We start from the raw sequence: 10,069 nt of genomic DNA on the forward strand, positions 1-10,069 counted from the left end.
TCATCAATACAGTTTGTTCCGTGGCTGCAGAAACACCTGTGCTGGTACAGAAAAGCAGATGATGCAGGAATTAGCTGTTGAGACTAGCAAGAGAACAGGTCCTTCTCTTTGGGCAGCGGGGCTGGTTTATGCTGCTTAAAGAGTTCTCTGAACTCTTTGTCTCCCATTGTAAAAACAGGCTGTCCATGTCCCACATTGTTCGAGGATCTCTTCTCTATGCCTCTTCCAGGTTTAGCCTTCATGTTCTCAGTCCCATTAGCCACTGTATCTTCATATTCATCACTGTCCTTTCAAGACCGATGTTAAAAATTAATTTTACTTCCAGTCTAAACTCTCCTTCCCACATCATCATGTCTGCAGAGATAACAGTTTCTTCCTCATTCTCTTTGCCTTTAAACAGTCAAGGGACCTTCTCTTGTTTATTTTAATACTCTTTTCAAAGTCAATCTCAAATGCTTTTTGGCACTTTTTACTGTATCCCTCTTTGTCCATTAGACTTTCTCTCGTGCATTTTTGCTTACTCCTAGTGTCCTTTATGAGGTGAAATCACAGATATTTCTGCTAACTATTGCTGCCCATCATCTCCTGTGATTTAGGGACACAATTTCCAACTACTTTCTGTACCTTTATTTAAAGAAAATCCACATTTCCTCAATACTTAAGTTGATCCAAACAACTAGTTCCCTCCATTTCTCTGAGTTGACCCTCTGAAGCAGCAGTAGAAGGACAGTGAGAAAACAGGTATTCCCAAAATTCTGAGGTCACAATTATTCCAAACCCAGAAGTTCGGAGAAACCCAGGCAGTTTTTATATCACTACCTCTGTGAGTTTTACTTACAATAGAGAATTATTCAACTATAGGTGAAGAGTAATTGCCTACTTTATGTAACCTGAAGGCTAAACAGATCCAGATTTACTCCTTTTTTGTTTTCTATTTTTGCTGTCTTTTATCTTAAAAGAAATCTATTAAGATGTTGTAAAATACTGCCAGATTAAAAGGAATAACTATGAAAGAAGCCTTTTTTTTTTTTTCCTTTTCACAGACTGTGTTAATTAACATAACACTGTTTTCCATATCCAAAATGACATGACTGAGGACATATAAACACAAGCTACCTTTAAAGCAGCGAGCTTGGATTTTTTAAGTAGCACAGGCAGAGAGGTGTACACTCCAAAAAAGGAGCGTTCACCCTCCTTCCGAATAGCTTTGCAGTCTGCATCAAGCTCGTGTCACAGTTTTAGAGCTAGCATTGCCTGCAGAGCAGACATTCCTTCAGCCTCACATTGTACAGTGGAGCTTTATAAACTGCTCTGTGAAGCTGCTTTATGTTTCCTACTTTATGCCATTTTAGCTGTGCTTAAAACTCTATTTGAAGGGCTTCTTACTGCGTGTAGTACAGCATAGCCTTCAGTTTCCTCCTTTTCTATTTAGTGTTTTATTCTACTAACTAAAGCTGACTGGGACAGAGAACAAGAAGATTAATATTGCATAATAGGTAGGTGTATGCAAGCTGGCTCAGCTCCCAATCCACCATTTAGTCCCTCTCCAAACTGCCACTGAAACATGTGTTGGTCAAAACGGCATGTTCCTCCAAGCATGACTGATGTAAAAAATCACAGCTGTGTGCGTCTATGCAAACAGGTAAGAGTTGTGCAGGATGGATCCTTCGATCACTTTCAACAGAATTGCCCTCTGCAGAAAATGACAATATTGGGCCGGGCCTGCATCTCTCAAACAATATATACCCTTTACTTTGTAGATTCAAGTAGTATCTATTGGCTTTCTGCTGAGGGGCACATTCCACTCCCTGTTTACTGGCATTGAGCTTTATTTTAATGCAGTTATGCTTTTCCCACACCAGTACTCAACATTAGATTCTTTTCCCTAAAAAATGGCTGATACAGCATGAAAGCCCAGTCCTAGAATATGTGAGGATACTCAAGGAGCATGGAAAAGTCACTTGACTGAAAACTGCAAAATTCCCTTTTTCACTGGTGCTTTCAATGTAGAATACAAGACAAGACGTCCTGCCAAAATTATGACATGAAATATTCAGCTCTATTTTGATCTCTCTTTTTTCTCTGTGTCTTGTTTTGCTAAAGATGATTTAAAACTCTGCTTGCTGAATCCAAAAAACAAACAGCTCATGCATATGACAGGCTGCCAAGAATGCAGGACCCTGCTCTTCGCTTAGCTCACAAACAAGAAAAATCTCCTACGAGGATACTGCCAGCCAGCTATGCTGCACTAAATCTCACCATCAGAAAATAACACTGGCAGCACAATCAACTACAAAAGGACTGCATGCAGAGCAGTAACTTGCAAAAAGCCCAGCCTTATCAGTTAACCTTTCAAAGTGACTTGGTGGTGACAGACATCTGGTAAATCAATCTGGAAAGAATCTATATTCTCCAGATAACATCACATTTTTATTTAGTGGGATTAGGCTGAGGCAGTATGAGGAAGGTAGATGACAAAAACATTAGGACAAATTATTTGTAATTGTCATGTCTGTCATTCATGTAGCCTCTATTTTTCCCCCTTTAATATTTATACTGGCAGTGAAACAATTGCAACACTGATGTGTTATCAAAGAGTATCTGGCAATATACTTAATGAACAGTTCTTTATTTCTTTATTTTCCAAAAACTGTATCACTAAAAAAAAAAAAAAAGAAAAGAAAATGAGAGTGATTTCTTTGCTCATATAAGATTTCTCCCTTTCTGTGCACACCATTAAATCAAGATTTATAGAGACATAATCTTCAGGTTATAAAATAATTTTAAAGACTCCCTTCACACACACACACACCTTGGAATGGACTAAATGATGTTATAAAATAATCTCCTAAGGGAGGCTCAGACTGCATCACATTTTATGTATCAGTTGAAAAAAACCCAACTTATACTTCCAGCAAAACATTTGTTTCCTTCATAGTGTGGCATGCAAGAACTGGATCACAGACTGGTGTGATTTTTTTTTCAACCTTCAAATGCAGCAGTGAATACAGAAGTGAAAACAGATGTAAAGCCATCAAAAACTTGTGATTAATAAGGATAAAGGTAAAAATCTTGTCCCCAGTGATGTCAATGCCAGTTTGCTCATTGGTCTGGAAACTAGACTAGTTTTCATTCTTTGAATACATACCAGTATCCTTCTGCCTTCTGTAAAAATTGTATAGGCTACAAAACTAACTGTTTAGACCATATTAATTTTCAATAGCAACAGTAAAAAACAGTAGTTTGTGCTTTAAATGTGTTGCAATCTCAAGGTTCCTCTAGCTCTAAATGGCTTTTAAACTATTTTATTTTCATTATGTACTGCTTTACTACAAAGGATCACTATTTTTTGTAGTTGTAGATTTGCAGTCCTTTACACTATTATCAAAAGTCTCGCAATATAGCTCTTCCTTAAAGTCCTGGCTTCTAAGCATGTAATTATGTGATTAATTGAAATTACATTCATTTAAAAATGTTCACTTCCAGGACTTACAGTTCTGGAGAAAAGCTTGAACACAGCTACGTGGAACAGAGTGAAGGAGGGTTTGATGAGCCCCAGGTATCAAGAGTGACTATCATTTCAGCTTCCAAAGTGTATCCATCTCTATCTTGAAAGTAGTTGGGCTTCTTTGTGCTCTGCATTGCTCCCGCTGAAGGGGCTTTTCCAGACTTCTTATATTTACAAAATTCTCACACTCTCAATCATGCCAGTGCATACACATTTTTTTCGGAGACAGTAATGACCTTTTGCTTGAATACCTCTTTAGCTTCCTGACTATACATATCTTGGCCCATTATATTCCTTGTTCACAATTCTTGCCCTTAGCAAAAGGACCCAGGAAGGAAAAGGCACTTTACAGAATATAGCATTTATTTGCTTGTTTAAACATAAGAATTTAAGCTGTTCTTCTGAGTTAGTGGGTAGAGAAGTGATTAAACTAACATTTTCTTTTAATAATTAGAGCTAGCAATGTTGTAGCATTCTTGGTGTGTTAAAAAATGGCAGCACATGTGTTTTCCATAATGTTGCTGAAGATGGTTTGGTCTCATCTACATCAGCAAGGATAGAGATTCTTGAAAATCCTTGCTGACCATAGTTGCCTCTCTAACCTGGGGCCTACGACATCACTGTTCTTCATGATTCAACTCTGAATAAGGTGGTTTAGGCAAACTCGTCAGAAGAAAAATTAATCTCAAGAAGCAGTCTGATTTCATACATTTTGCTACCCATTTGGATTGGTTTCAACCAATTTTGCAGAGTTCCTGATCACATAATGCATATGGGAATGTAGCTCCCCAAACAAACCCAAACTCAAACAGTCTTTCCTCGTAATTGTCACAAAGGAAAAAAAATGCCACAGCAAATTAAGAGCATGATTATTCCAGGTCAAATCAAGAGTTAAAATACAATTTTAAAGCTAACTACATTGATCAGGAAAGAAAGAAGATGTAACTTGAGCAAAGTTATGTTTTCATTGGCTTTAAACTAAGGCTCTCCTATTCACCATGTTAAACTTTGCACCAACATAAATATGTTCTGGGGAATAGCCCGAAAACAGGTAACTTTTATGTCTCACCAGAGAACAACACAAAGATAGAAAACTAAATAAGGGAATAGTTTTGAAACTTCATTTGCATCATCTCTCAGGGCCAGTACCTCTAGCTGAGCATTTCAATGGGTCTGACCCTGCTCCCAAACCAAAGATATGAGACATCACTATGGAGAAGAGGGAGAGAACTGATTGTATATCCAATATAATGCAAGCTCTTCAAATTCTCAAGGGTTGGACAGCACCTTTGCAAGGATTCTGTTAAGGGACAAATAAATAGTAAATTCTGAAAGTAAATTCAAGGGTATTAGCTAGGTATGTTTCTTGAAAGCATTTCAATACACTAGAAAGAACGAAGTTACTTCCCACACACGTGGCTTTTTTCCTGCAGATTTGTTTACCTGCCTGATGGATACAGAAGCATTTTAGTCACCACAATCTTTTTGAATTCTTTTTTTATCTGTCCTTGATATCAGATGTATATTCCCTCACTCACCTTAAATCAGGCCTTCATCTCTTCCTAAAGCTAGGCCACAGCTAGAGGCCTGACAGCCTCTAGCTGTGCCCACCTTTTTAAGTGTTTTTGCTCCATTTTATGTAAGACTAGAGTAATGCAAAGCCAGGTTATTTCTGAAGTCTAATTACAGAGTTCCTGAGCCTGCAAGATGCAAAATCACCTCAGTTCTGGGGTCCTCACCTTTTGGGAAGCTTGGAGAGCAGTTTCTGGCGACTTGTCAAAAACTTCAGTACTGTTCATGATGTCTTTACAACTACACAGGTAACCTAAAGCATGTCCATGTCCTCTGTCACTGATGCCAACATGCTTGGATTGCCCCAAGTCTTTGCTAATGACTTCACTTCCCCTCCATATTGGAGTGGACACATGCAAGCTGCCTGGCTGGCTAGGTGCTCCATCAGACAGTTGAAGGACCTAGAGAGTAGTGACGATCTAAATGACCTGCAGTATCACACACTGCTTCCCCGGTTCCTCATTTCCACTCACCATCGGTAGCTCTTTGCTATGCCTGCACCAATCCACAGAGTTAGATTTGTAGGCTCTGCTGTGTTACTAGCTGATGTTGTCCTCTCATCCTCTTGATCCATCCTGTTACACACAGTACTTCATAGTCTAATTGTCTCGTTCGTCCTTTCAGTGCTTCGTCAGTTCTGTGAGCCAAAAGAGTGTCCATTGTTCTTTCAGCCCAGGAAAAAAAAAATGCGTATTTAGGAAAACTGCCTAGCAACTGCTTCCCTTATTGCAAGGAGAGAGGCTATTTGCATAATAAAACCTTCCAGCTGGAAGCCTGCAAAGACTCTGCTGGGAGCTGATTCTGTGACCAATCCTCAAAGAACTCCCACTTAGTCGTGCTCCCTCTGGGTGGCCTTTCTGTGCTGTCCTCACTACCGGGGGGGACAGTGGTGCAGTTGCACGAGGTGCACCAGCGCTCTGCAGCAGCCAGGAGCTGCCGCTCCAATTTGTGACTGTGCTCACAGTGCTCCTAGAGATCTTTTTCTCATTTTGTTCCCATATTATCTTTTCCTCACACTGTGCACATCACACATCACAAAGTCAACAGCTTCAGCTGCTAACCTTTGGAGTTCTGTCATTTGCTTTGCAGATTTGCTGCCAGAAGTGACAATCTGTAGCACTACAGTACAGTATCTCTCTTTCCAGATATTTACACGTGGTTCCCCCCCACAATTACTAAATCATATTAATGGTCTGCACAAAGACCTGGCCCAGGAAGAAAAACTACAGGAATAACTTTGTCATGTCTCTTGCCATTCTATTCCTGGTCTCTAGAAAATGTTGCTTGTAAACCTTTGGCTTTCTAAAGCCCCGGACAAAACACTGGCTCTAGTAAAGTCATGGAAGGAGCCTCCACCAATATTCCAAGTACAATCCAGCAAATTGTGAACAGGGTTGGGATTGAGGACATGGCCCTCCTACGTGCTAAACATCTACACAGCAGTCAAATCACTTCAGCACCTGCAAAAATGGTTTTGTAGGGTCATGTTGCTGCTTAATGGAATGAGCTGATTTTGATCAGCATTCTGCAAAACTCTCCAAATTGCAGTTTGTAAGATAATTTCAATGTGTGAATCATTGCTTTCCTGCAATTTATATCCATATGTGTGGTTATTTTTGAGAATGATTCAGTTTTGTATATATAATTTTTAAAGGACTTTTTAAGTTAATGAACATCTGTGCTAAGAGACCCTCAACAGAAAAGCCTGTGTCAGCCACTAGTGATGCTGACTGTGTAAACTTCCTGCTATTCTGTAAGTGTGTGTATGGATTCTAAGGCTCCTACTGACTGCAAACAGCAGGAGTAACCCCGCTGAAAACCATGTCATTAAAATTCTTCAAAAATTATGTGGGAAACCCAAAATTTCCATCCATTTGAAAACTGTTTTATTGGTTTTATAACCAAAATGGGACCAAACAGTAAAATCTCCAAGCTTTTAACAGAAGCAAATAGAGGGAAAATGTCCATTTGAAAATTTCCAAACACTTTGATTAAGTTTTTGATTGACATACATGCAGAGCTTTTAGCTATAGTGTGGTTCAACAGGATTTCTGCATTCCCTGGCATATGCTTCTAAGTGCTGCTTCTTGGCTGACTTATTTTCTTAAGATGAACCTATTTCTTGACATCCTGCATGTGTAAATCCATGCTGATGTAAATCTAGTGGGGGTGGATTTACAAAGGAATAATTAGACACCCAATTTCAATGAGTAATCAAGTAAATGGTCACAGAAGCAAGGTCACTCTGCTCTAGTTTGTCTCTGAATCAGCTCCAGTTTTCAACCGAGCCATTATGTTTCTCTGTTTCTGCCCTCTCTACACTCTGATCTCACAGACTGAAGGAGAATGTTCTCCAGGAGCCATGGAGCTGGCTTCCCACTTGCACATTTCATGTGAGACGGAGCTTAAATCTGGCAAAACAAACTATTTCACACCCTCCCAGTTAAAAATCTCATTATCTGTATTACCATCTTGTAATTAACCCTTCAAGATGGAGTTTAGTAAGAACTCACTGTTAAATGCAGCACACTACACATGCTGGACATCAGATGTTCCTTCTTCTAGTAATAATATGGAAAAGTTTCTTGGACTCCCCTCTTAGTATCTATGTCAGTAAAAACAGATGGAAACAGAACTATAAGTAAGACCAATGACCCTGGTGTGAAGATGATGAGAAAATTTCACTTGGGAAGTGACTACATCTATAGCTGTGCTAAAAAAGATGGAACTGTACTTGCTTGAGACAAAGCTGAGTTGGGCCTCTCTGTGTGTAACTGCAATTCCAGACAAGCACTAGCAGTCAGGAATGTGTAGGTAACAGCTGAGGGAAGAGTGTGCTTCTTGCACGCAGAACATACTCTGTCATGGGCAAACAGTAACAGCCATCAAGCCATGCTGCTAATCCTTCAGCATCAGGATAATGTTATGTCCTGGTGCATACAAGTTGCCAAATGCTGATATTGTGGTGACCTTTAGGAAGCTCCTAAAAGCCCTCTAAAATCATTAGACCTAATTCTGCTTGAGATTATGTTACTTTAAGTTCAGCATTACTGCACTGACTTCAAGGCAGCTAGTTCAGATATATGTCTCTCTAGCTGGACCATTATTTTCTGTATTGTATCCAGTTGCATGAAATCATCTGTGCACGTCCTCCAGTGCTGCTGGAACTCTGTGTCCTCCCCAGCACCACACATGATACAATGAGCCTCTGACGGAGGAGGAGAGCCGAGAAGTCCATGTAGGGAAGCAGATAATTTCCTTTTGAGCAAAGGATGCAAAAATAGCAGCTAATAAAAAGCCTTCAAACTGTGCCTTCAAACTGTGACAATTCAATACACACACCTACGAGGATGCCTTGACAAGCTGCTTGACTTCTCAGTAACTCTTTCTTGTTTTCTTTAGTGCAGACTCCTCCAAACTCCCCCACACAGGTATTCATCTCTGTAGTGACAGCTGAGACCTGCAGGTGTTTGCTGCTATTGCCCTTCGAGAATAGACAGACACTTGTTCCTTACTGTAAACATTTGTTATTGTGGTGCTTGCCTGGCTAGTTTGCCCAAATAATGATAAACCAGCCTTTTCTTTTTTTAGCCCCTTGCTGTCATGCATTAATTCTCTTTGCAAATAAGGCATTTGGTACTGGAAATAGCTTAAGTGAGATTGCTCTCTGGTGATTATTTTACTAGCACTATCTTTTAGAAAATGTTACATACAGAGAGTCACCAGAAAAGTGTATTATACAGTTGCCACAAATACAGCACTCCACAATATTAGGCTTACACATGAAGGAAGGACTATGCTTAGTGGGCAAGATGGTCTTTGCCATTTCACTACTTTATTACTCATGTTACTTCACTGTCTTCAAACTGCTACTCTGGCTTTGCTACTCCACAGCAGAGGTCAGAAGCAGGAGGACTCTTTGCTGAGTGTCATATTTCCAAGTGTCAAAATGGTTTCTCAAAAGCATTTTTGACCTTTTTATGTAGAGAGGAGGTCTGAAAGCTGGGTATTTTTAAAGCTAGCCTGGAATAGTCAATTGTGTAATCATTAGTTTTTCTGGAAGTCTTCTTGGTAGGCTAAGAAGTGTAAAAACTTCTCACATCTTAACTGAAAGTGCACGGGAACTCTATGTTTTAAAAAGACATCCTTTCCCAAAATACTCACTTAATGTTAACATTAAATAGAAGTGATAAAGAAACAAAATGTTAAGAAACAAAGCCACAAAAATCTAGGAAACTTCCTTACAAATCCTTCTCACTCCCTCAGATGTTTACTTTTTGGTACCATGATTCTGTTTCTTTAGTTCTTTACTCATAATGAAATTATACAAGACCTGATTTTTTTTTTTTTTAAAGCAGACCCCCCAAAAGCTAAAAATAAAAGAGAGGCAACAGTCTTTCTCAACCACTAGGTGTACAAAATGTGCCAATATGAACTGCAAAGTCATTCACTGACGGACTGAAACCAAAAACTTCAAAAAAAAGAGAGATGTTCTTCATTTGGAGGGAGTGGAAGATGAGAGTAGCCCAGGGCACTGCTTGACAATACAGTGACTGTGTGCCAATGACAGAGCTATGTGAGCCTAGGATGTACCATGCAGCATGTTTTCATTAGAGGCTGGGAAGTACCTCTGGTCCAAGAACGGGCAAAATCTCATTTGGAAAATACTGCTCACAGTCCTAGTGATGTCTGTGCCAGAAAAAGACACTGAAACTGCTGTTTCACACACTGAAAATCATGGGAGAAGGCTACTATGAGAAAAAGAAAAATGAAGAACCTTTCCTCCTGACAATGTGCCTTCTTTAACCCTCCAAAACAGTCTGGGATGGAACAGGAATACTTTATCTAAATACCCTTGAGATGTAAAAGCTAGGAAGGGAAGAGAATAATATGATCAAGTAGGTGTACTTTGGCCATGAGTTAGTTCAGGTTGCTGATAAAAATGAAGATTTCCAGCTATTAGGACAGCAAGTTGGTGGAGCAGCCTTC

The sequence above is a fragment of the Antrostomus carolinensis genome, unplaced genomic scaffold, assembly GCF_000700745.2.
Source record: "Antrostomus carolinensis isolate BGI_N321 unplaced genomic scaffold, ASM70074v2 scaffold25359, whole genome shotgun sequence".
In the NCBI taxonomy this organism is placed as follows: Eukaryota; Metazoa; Chordata; class Aves; order Caprimulgiformes; family Caprimulgidae; genus Antrostomus; species Antrostomus carolinensis.